The sequence below is a fragment of the Silene latifolia genome, chromosome Y (genome assembly GCF_048544455.1).
Source record: "Silene latifolia isolate original U9 population chromosome Y, ASM4854445v1, whole genome shotgun sequence".
Taxonomy (NCBI): Eukaryota; Viridiplantae; Streptophyta; class Magnoliopsida; order Caryophyllales; family Caryophyllaceae; genus Silene; species Silene latifolia.
In genome coordinates this window covers 12,032,386-12,043,082 of record NC_133538.1, presented here as the reverse complement: position 1 = coordinate 12,043,082, position 10,697 = coordinate 12,032,386, and the positions used below count along the sequence as shown (strand labels likewise).

Here is a 10,697-nt window from a genome sequence, read left to right as displayed (position 1 = left end):
ACAACACATGCATATCATATCGAGTCATCGACCGTGTCAATTATAATTATCGTAGTTCACCGTTTTAGTTCACTTAAAACGTGATAGATAATAAATTGACAAGACCTCTCACATATAATAATTGAGAAATAGCCTTACCAAATAGTAGAAACCCATGAAGCACCAATTTCATAAGGGAGTTAATCCGGCTTCACCGTAATACAAACCTTGTTACGTTGGCGAAGTGAGGTAATAAAAAGTTATTACATCGAAATTTGGCTTGAGCTCAACGGAAGTATTGTTGACCGTAGTCGCATGTGTTCCGGGCTAAAGATAAGAATTAGTGTAATTTTTATCGACCGAGAGTTCTAAAAGTAGAATCGATTAAAGAGTTACTCCACCGAGTTATATTAATAAGGGATGAATCGGCTCACCGTGCCCGAGTTGATATGAATTTGGATCTCAGAATCATTTATGTAGTTGGGTGGAGGTCACTATATAAATGCAATACTTCTAGTTAAATTTACGAGTATTATTAAAACGATAGATGATAATTAATTCCTTCATTTCCTATTTTGTAGTCAAATTTATTTTATCAACCGCAATGGCAACTCCAATCACGTCCGTATCCACTAGTTCCACCACGCTTACCAATGTGTCATGGCTCCGATCCTTCATGGATCGATGTAAGTTAGAAAAGAATGGGTCTAATTTCGCCGATTGGGACGCGCAACTTCGCTTGACCGCGCAAGGTGACGACAAGCTTCATTACCTTACCGAGGCATCTCCCACCGAACCTAATGCTAGGTCCACCCCCGCCGCTAGGCAAACCTATGAGGTTTACCAAAAGGAGTCGGCCGCGATCAAAAATGTGTTGATCTTTTCTATGGAGGCCGAACTCCAACGAAGTGCTATAAAGATTAGCACCGCTCATGAGATCTACATGAAGCTTGTGAACATGTTTTCACGAGCTCCTAGGGTCATTCAATATGAAGCGGCTTCCGCATTCTTTGATCTTAACATTAAGGAGGGCCAAAAGGTGAGCCCTCATGTGCTCAAGTTGATGGAGCATGTTGAGACCTTGAAAATGCATAAGGTGGAAATTCCCAATGAGCTCGTAATTGATCGAATTCTTCATTCCCTCAACAAAATCAAAGCATATGTTCAATTCCGGGTGAATTTTAATATGCAAGATAAGAAAGTTTCTCTTGATGAGTTGCACAAAATGCTTGTGCAAGCCGAAAGGGACATGGGGCTAAGTGTTAGCACCACCAAAGATGTGCTCAATGTCAATCATAAGAGCAAAGGAACTTTCAAGAAGAACGGGAAAAGGGGAAAGAAGCGAACTCCCAATAGGAACATAGCTAAGACTTATGAAGCAAGCTCCTTCAAGCCCAAGTACAGTGCCCCCTCCGGGGACAAGTGCCACTATTGTTGTGGTGTTGGACATTGGAAAAGAAATTGCTCCAAATACCTTGGCGACATCAAAGCTGGAAAGGTTATTCTAGTAGGTATATAACTATCCCTATCTTTTATGTTTCAATCTCAATTGGTATGATGATAAAAGTTGTGATGATTACCCTTTTTATTGTAAATAGGGCCTCCTACCAAGGACAAAGGCAAAGAGAAGCAAGCCTAGTGGATCATGTGGGAAGCTAGAGTAGCCGACCGTGGTGATGTATCAAAGGAAGCTTGGCTTTAATTTGCTTTGTCTTTAATTTTATGATGTATTTCATGTTTTAGAACTATTTTGATTTCCTTGTGTGACTTGGAAATTGGTTTGTATCCTTTAAACATGGTTTGTATTTTGGATATTGGTGATTTGGTTTTCAACCCAAATCACTTGTTTTATTATGTTATTTGTTCTAAAATCATCATCATAAATTACTTGCGTAGAGAAACATTAGATAAACAACTCAAATTGATCAAATATACGATTATGATGATGGGATCATTATATGTTCATAAGCTATGAATTTGATTCTCCTTATGTCATCATTACTAAAAGAAACAACTTACTTATGTAAGATCAATTATAAAGTTATAATGAGCTTTTGAACTCATCAAGTAGGGAATTTACGATACCATATGGACACATTATTCTAAACGGATGGTCAACCATAAGATACCTAGAATAGAGAGTCTATTAAATAGATGACATGGATAAGACTCGTATATTATCAAGCTGCCATGTTAGGATGGCCTTTTGAATGCTAATACATAGTCTAGATAAAATCCTAATACTCCGTTAAATATATATGTTTGTGACTCACAAAGCTATCTCTCGAGAATATAGATGTATTTCTGAGAGATAGAGTGGGAGTAGATTGAATCGTCACAAACATTTCTTATAGTTGAAATGTTACTTTGTGAAAGTAATAGAATTATAGAGTGGGAGTTGGTATTGAACTATTGTCTATGAAGATAGAATGGTATCATAGTTCAGTGGGAGTTTATCGCACATGTCTTATTGTTTAAAAATATTACTTTGTGAAAGTGATAGTATTATGACCATGTTACACACGAGCCATAGTATTACAATCTGAAAATTGTTACTCGAAAATAGATTTACTTAAAGGAAAGGGTCTCCTTAAAGTGAATAGAGCTTTAGAGTACTTAAAAGCATAGATTGACATAAAGATGTTGATCAAAATTAATTATGTTAGGAATTGCCGCATTTCATTTTAATGAAGAATGGCAAATGAGATTAAAATTCGCTTTTTCTAAAATGGGAATTTTGAGAAGGAAGTGTTTGAAACACAAAATCTTAGATGAAGATCTAAGAATCCTAACATATTATGCGTAGCTTTCTTAAGTGATCTTGGAATGATCTTAAGCAAGCATTAAAGGATTATAATTTTCGTTCATATTATAGTGAATTGTTTCATTCACATGATTGAAGAATCATGATATACATGAAGTTAAGTGGGAGCTAGAATTGTTTCTCCATATCTTATATGTTGATAACATATTACTTATTGAGAATAATGTACCAATGCTCTCTTCTGATAAGAGTAATTGGGAGACTTGGAAAGGGATGCAAAGTATTCTAGATTTTGAATCTATGTGAGAGAAGATTGGCATAAAGTTGAGAGTCTTATGAGGATAAGATATTTCACATCTGTTGTTCAACAACAAAGTCAAATAGGCTATTCATGTTGATGAAAGTGGAATTACTATGATGGAGTCATAGTCATTCACTGAACCTATTAAGTTGTTGATTACATGAAATCGATTGCTAATGTTTTTGCCATTAGAACAATTATGTATGCCAACAGACGCACATGCTGTGATGTACCATTTTCTAGGTACATTATGAGTCAATAATAAGTTAATTCATAAGATGGGCTTGTGAAAGCCTTAAAGTACAATTGATGACTTGTACACATGTTTGGATGATAAACTAAGTTAAGGTGTTGAAGGGTTGCACCAACTTTAGTTTCCAAGCTTAAAAGGATTTGATGAAATCCTAAGCTAATGTTATTGACAAAGGAGTAAGAAACTAAGAAAAGTGTTTTAGTTTCGAGCTTTGTAAATTATACAAAAGGAATCTAAGTAAAATTGTGATAAAATAGTCAACGTAGGGATTAAGGGTGAATCCCTCGACAAATGATTTTGTCACAAGTTATGCGATAACAGTGGGAGCTTCATTCAAGTTAAAGAGCTCGGGTCTAGTAAGAAGTCTAGACACATACTTTGTAAAATTCATGTTATTAGAGATGACATTGAATAGAAGGAAATAGCAATTTATAAAGTTGGAATATATGGATATCGGGTATATCCACTTGCCAAGCTTGTATTGCATTTTAATTAGTGTTATAATACACCAAAGATTATAGAATATGAAGTAGTAAAAGTGTATTGACTATTCATATGTGATAATCACATTTATCGTTTGAGTTTTATAAACTCACCCGCTACCTTGTCATATCCGAGTGGGTTGTAGAGACAATTTGAACCCCATTAAAGTGAACTGGATTGACATGGTATTCGCCCCTATTTACTTATATGAGGTGACGTCCCCAAGTGACTAGAGTGTGATGCGATTGATGGCAAGTTCAAGTGCCATAGAGTCATATGGGATGACTTGTCGATCACATAAGCAGACTATATGGGACAATCTGTCGGGCAGTGACCGCTTATAGAGTTTTGGTAATTCATAAAGCCTGGTCGTGGCAAGAGCTACTATAGTATTCTTATGAGTCAATTCTTTTGACTAGAGTATATTCGCCCAAGTTGGCACAACTTCTGATTAGCTTTTATTTATACTCTACGATTTCGTAAATGAGGTCAAACTGGGTATATTTTGGGTTATGATGGACTGTGGCTGAACGAAGGGAATAGGGCGATAGGAATTGTCCACCCCTTGTCAGGGTTGTTTGAAATCTCAAGGCCTCTCAAGGAGTAGTTAACTGGAAATGCGTGGCCACGCTCGGAAGGTATCTATGATAGATAATTCCGGTCAGACAGTTAATCTCCAGATCGAGAAAACCACTAAAGATATGATCAAATGTAAGTACGACCTGCAAGACACCTTGTATTGAGTGGGAGATTGTAATAGGACAAGAGAATCGATGACGCAAACTTGTCGAGGACAAGTGGGAGATTGTTGGGAAATGTGTCCTTAACAATAGTGCGATCACATGATTTAAATATCATAATTAAATCTCATACTAAGAATACGTGAGGGATGATTCTTTATACAGTCGACTGACCGTCATTAATCGGTAATGATTGGCTAACTAGAGTTTGACATTACTGTCGTGTGACGGTGGTGGTCAGTTGATCCCTTTAGGTCACACCTATAGGATGAGGCCCAAATAGATATTTAATTAATTGTATGCGTCTGATTAATTAATTCCTTAATTATGGGAGTGCAATTTTGCGTCTTATTGTAATGTGATTAAATAAGATTAAATTTAGTAATTAAGTGTTATATTACTAAATTGGTTGAGGTATTAATAGAAGTTTTGAGGTAGAGGTAATTAGTTATTTAAAGTTATAAGAAGTTGTAATTTTAACTAACTAGAAATTATGGGACCCATTATATGTTGATATAATGGTAGTATACTACTCAAAAAGTGGAGTGTATATTATATTATTAATTGTAATATTTAAGTGTTAAATGATTACATTAATAATTAAATTTGTAAGATTGTTGAACATATGACTTATAAGCATTTGTGGGACAAATGACAAAAGGCAAAAATGGACCAAAATAAGACCAATATTTCGGTCATATTAAGAGCACACGAGATGCTCTTTTGTCTTTTGTAGGTGTTGGTTATTGTGTGATTGTGACATATCACACAACCCTTTTCATGCTACATCTTACACACTTGTCTCCTACACTCTACCCATTATAAACAAACAAGTAAAAACAAAAGGGAAAGATTCCCCCTTTGCCTAATGCCAACCTGTTTTGGCTCTCTATATGGGCAATTTTGTTGCTCATATTTTTCCACTAGTTTTTGCTTGTTTTTGCTTATGCTTCTCTCTAACTTTCCTCATATGCAAAATTGATAAAAACTCTCTACAATACTAATACTCATCATCCTATTACTAGAGGTAGTAATACAAGAACATTAGTATTATTAAAGTTATATTTCTACTACATATCTAGTTAATATTAGTAGGAATTTTGGGATTAATCTTGGGTGCAATTTATTGAAGTGGCTTCTATACTTGGAGTCTTAGGAGGATCATCCATCATAATTAGCTCAAGAACAAGTGAAGGAAGGTGACCTAACTTGTGCCCACATATTTCGAACCATTTAACAATGTAAGGAACATTGTTTTTCTTATAAATCTTTTATTTTGTTATGCATGCACTAGATCTAAAGAACAAATAATTAACAAGTTAATTAGTTCACTATTAGAGGAGTCTAATAATAGGTATATGAACCTAACACACATAAAAAAAGGAAAGGATGCATCTACTAAAAGAATAGCCACTTTCCTCATCTAAGTGGCGGAAATCACCTACAAGGGAAGCAATTCAAGGGCAGACACTCCATCATAGATATTGGTTCCCCTAGCTACTAAGTCTAAGAGGGTACAAACAAGTCACCTCCAAGTTTTGTTAAACTAGGTTACCTTTATCCACAATTGCCAAATGCTTTTGTCAATAGCCAAGTCCCTATTGTGTTAGAAAACACTAGGATCGCGGAATTCCCCCTCTTGCCTAGACAAGAAGAAGGGTCGTCCCCTCTCCACCATGCAACAAAATAGGATCACCAATGGATAAAACACTAGTAGAAAAATACCCTATCGTGACGCTGTTATAGTGGCGGTTCTAATAGAAAACGCCACCAAAAGTAGTTAAGAAAATATTGGTGGCGGTTTTATTTAAGAACCGACGTATAAAATAAACTATTTGTGGCGGTTTTATTTAAAAACCGCCGTTATAGGGTTTTTGTGGCGGTTTAATTTACAACCGACGTGAAAAGAGTGTGGCGGTTTTATTTAAAAACCGCCGCTATAAAGTTTTTGTGGTGGTTTAATTATACAACCAACGTGAAAAATGTGTGACGATTTAATTTAAAAACGCCACTATAAGACTTTTATTGTGGTTTTATTCAAGCACAAATTCTCATTTGTGACGGCGATATCTGTCACAAGCTTGTGACGGATACCGCTTCCTCTCACAAAATGCCCATTGAGAGGTGAGTGGGAAGCACATGGGGGGTGCCCCACCTTGTCCCCTCTACCTTTTTGTGAGAGGTCACAAGCTTGTGACAGGATTAACCCGTCACAAGCACGACTAGCTGTTATTCAAGACATGACAGCCTCATTTAATCCCCCTAATTCTCATTGTATTGAGTACTGCTGACTCTTGAAATTGAAAAATACCGACTGCCCAATTACCCACCTTCACAAAGAACCCCACGGCTGCACATTTCACCCATCTTTCCAAACTGACTACCCATTTTCACCAAAACGCACTTCCCCTATTTTCTCTGTTTCGTCTCCACCTTCATCAATCATCTCCATTCTTCTCTCATTCAACCCCCCTTCCTCTCTGATTAGCTAATTAATCACGATCTGATACCCCTTGCCCTCATTCTCATTATATTTAAATTGAACAAAAATCAACTCCCCCATCTTCACAAAGCACCCACCGCTGCACATTGACCGCCTAACGTCGGTTCGCCGCATACCTACCGTTGAACGCCAGCGCCAACTTGCCCTATTTCCGCTCTTCTTTATCTCATTTCTAGGTATTTTCTTTTGTTAATTGTTGGCTGGCATGACACCTACCGCATTATTTAGAATAAACTTGATGTTATTTGTTGTTCTTTTTACTTATATTATTGTTAATAGACCTAATATAATATGTTATTGCTTAGTTATTGTCATTTTGCGATATTATTGAAGGTATTGTAGGTCGGGGTATCAGAAATTTGGGGTTTTGGCAAATTACTTGTATTATCGAAGGTAATATGATATTTGTGAGGTTGTTTGAGTCGCATTTCATTTGCCGAAGTTTGTTATCGGGTATGCCTTTCGAGATTCTCTAATTTTGCTTATTTTTCTCGCATTTTATCTGCCTCTATTTCTCTATCTCGATTGATAGGAATTTTGTTGTATTCTTCTTGATTGATTGAAATTTGTTGCGTTCATCATTTTTGCATAAACCTTTTTTGTTCCCCAAATTTTACAATCATGACTAATGATTCTACATATGCTTCTCGCATCCGCAATTAATACTACTACGGATCCTATTATTCTTGTACTGGAGATAATGTTATTTCTCAAATTCGTCACATAAACGCTACCTCTTTGTGGAGTAGTACATGATTAGTATATATTCGGTATTGCTTATCACTTGCTGCAAACTTAAGTTTGTTGATTCTGGGTTTGTACAATCAGTCATATAATGTAATTTCTTCTATCATTGGTGCAATCAAAGTCAAGTAAGGTAATATCCTTCACAATCAAGTTGATATAGCATATGCAATGGATTTGCTCGACAACCTGCAGAAGGTAATATATTGATAATCTTGTTTCCAATCTTAAAATCAAATTCCATAATTACATTTTGTTCGTTACTAATATACTACACATTCAAGAACAGATTGACGGATCAGTGGCGCGAGACATCTGCATGAGCCTGCATTTTTTGTACCTGGTAATTACTTTAGTGTCAAATGATTGAAATCCTTACTTTAGTTCCAAATGTTCGGTTCAAGAGAGCTATGCCTTTTAGTGTGTGTTGCTACTTGTGCTGAATGTAGATTTTATTTATCTACCGTAAGAAAATATAGATTGTGTTAATTGTGAAAAACAAGTTTAACCAATTTACTGAACCCCACCATTATGAGTTGTCTGAAAGCGAGTGTGGTAGACGAGTAACTATTGTTCTAAGACGACCGAGCTTGTTATGAACATTATGAAACTAAAATGGCAGAAAAATGTGCTAAAATTTAAATGCATTTTTCCTCTGGTTTAGTTAATATATTCAAAGTAATTGTCCTCTGATGTTACACTTCTTAAATTGTCCATATCACAGATAGTTACTATGAAAGATGTCGTAGAGGAGATTGTTGGAGAAATCTTTGATGAAAATGATTCCAAGGTAATCTATTTCATCCGAGAGCTTTTGTTTAAAGATTTGCGATAAAAGTACTACTGTGTAGTTTGTTACACGAAATATATATTCACCTGTATTTAATAGTCTAAACTCTAAAGTGGAGATCAATTTTGTTTTCATTCTACCTTGAGGAGAGTTCTGAAATAAGCTTCTTTTTAATTCAACTTTTTCAATCACTATCTTCCTGTCCTAACTTCATATTGTTTCAGATGGTGCCATGTATATATGTTATCTGTAAATTTGTATATGTCCTAACTTCATATTTTTTTTCAATCAATATGTTCTATAGTGTCTTATGTTGATTTTAATCATATTTAGGTTGTTTTTCTAACTATTGATTTGTTAAATGTATTATTGCAGATTCGAGATGAAAGATGTTATGGAGGTGTGGGCTATAAAATGTTTAGAGAACATCAAATATTGATTAGTTTATTAACTAAGACGTGTATGTGACATTATTGTTTTGCGGATCAAAGTCTATTTGTGGCCTCAATTCGGTCGCTGCCCCATTGATTTGGTTGATACTTCCTGGACCTTCAGGACTTTTTCTAACTAAGTTGCTTTGAACTCTGAAAGTGTCGGAGTAACATGGTCCATGGCTAATGGTGACAAAGATTTATTCTTGCATATTTTACCAAGTGAGCATCCTTCGGTTAATTGTTCTAATTTGTCTATTTTTTTTTCAGATTGTTGAGTTCATTGCTGTTCTAGTGAAATTAGTGAAAGGTGGAAACCAAGCTACAGACAAGGAATTCATTTTTCATTTTATTCTGACATGAAATATATGTGGTATAAGGTGCTATAATTGAAACTTTTGAGCTTTTTATCTTGTTTTTTCTTTATATATATTTATTTATATAGGTACCCTTTTTTTCATTGTTTGATTTTTAGTAACGCTAGACGTTGATTTAATAATGCTTAGAGTGATTTTCTTACTATGGGTTTTGTTTATTGTATCATTGCAGATTTAAGAGTAAGAGTGTCAATTGACGAGATAAAGAATGTAAAAGAGGTGTAGTCTACCAAATGTATATGTAAATGTTGATTAGTCTATTAAATAAGATGTGTATGTCATTATTTATACACTTCGATGTAAAATTTTTGAACATGGACTTATTGTTCTGCCGGATGATATGGAAGTTTTTGGGTAGTTGGTTGCATTCTTGTGTATGTATTGTTTGTTCAATTCAATATTAGATTGTTAAATTTATGGGAGGTTGCTACAGAAATTTAGGTAGCAATTTTTTTTAAAAAAAAATACCTATCTATGGCGGCGGTTCTAAGTTAGAAACGCCACGAGCTATAGTGACGGTTTTCAAGTAAAACCGCCACTATAGATAATCAATGGTGGCGGTTCTTAAGTTAAAACCCGCCACTATAGATAATTAAAGTGTTCATTAAAATACCTATGGTGGCGGTTTTCTTACAATAACCGCCACTATAGATGAGTTACAGTGGCGGTTCTTGTCTAACAACCGTCGTATTATATAAGTCTATAATGGCGGTTTTGTATAAGAACCGCCACTATAGGAGAGCTATAACGGCGGTTGTACAACCACCTATAACCGCCGTAAAGTTTATACGACGCCGCGATAAACGACGCACCCTAAATCTCTAAAAACCGCCATAAAAGGTCATTTATAACCGCCACCGTAGGGGGTTTTTCTACTAGTGAAAGGGTTTTAAAGTTCATGAGTTTCATGATAGTGGTTTGCTTTTTGGGTTTATTTCCCCCCATTTTTGTAGCTTTCGACGATTAGGAACATTATGCCATTTTTTTATGTTTGGCATTCTTATCTTTTTGAATTTCTTTGAAAATTTTTTGAAGTAACCCCATTTGTAGCATGGGTACTTCTACTATAAGCATAGGAGTCTATTTTTGCTCCTCTTTTCATTCATGGAATTGCTAACATTTGACATTTACTAACTTGAACTCAATTTGACATTTTTGTGCCCATTCCATTTTTGTTGACAAAATATGATGATAGAAGTGTAAGAACGGTTGCATGGCATCAAGGGTCACCTTAGAATAAAGGGTAGCCAATGACTTATCACACCACAATGCACTCTTGACTAGGCCTTAGTCCATGGGTCAAAGGATACTAGTATGACACATTTTGGGTGT

General features: G+C 35.4%; 1 long non-coding RNA gene across 2 annotated transcripts; it reads left to right on the top strand.

The window, feature by feature from the left end:
- Nucleotides 1–8,099: 8,099 nt before the first annotated feature.
- On the top strand, nt 8,100–9,737 carry LOC141626769 (uncharacterized). 2 transcript variants are annotated; one of them, XR_012536350.1, is made up of 4 exons: nt 8,100–8,557; nt 8,933–8,957; nt 9,259–9,361; nt 9,538–9,737. It is a non-coding gene; the product is annotated as an uncharacterized LOC141626769 (long non-coding RNA). The 2 variants fall into 2 exon arrangements; XR_012536351.1 differs by lacking the exon at nt 8,933–8,957.
- Nucleotides 9,738–10,697: the final 960 nt, after the last annotated feature.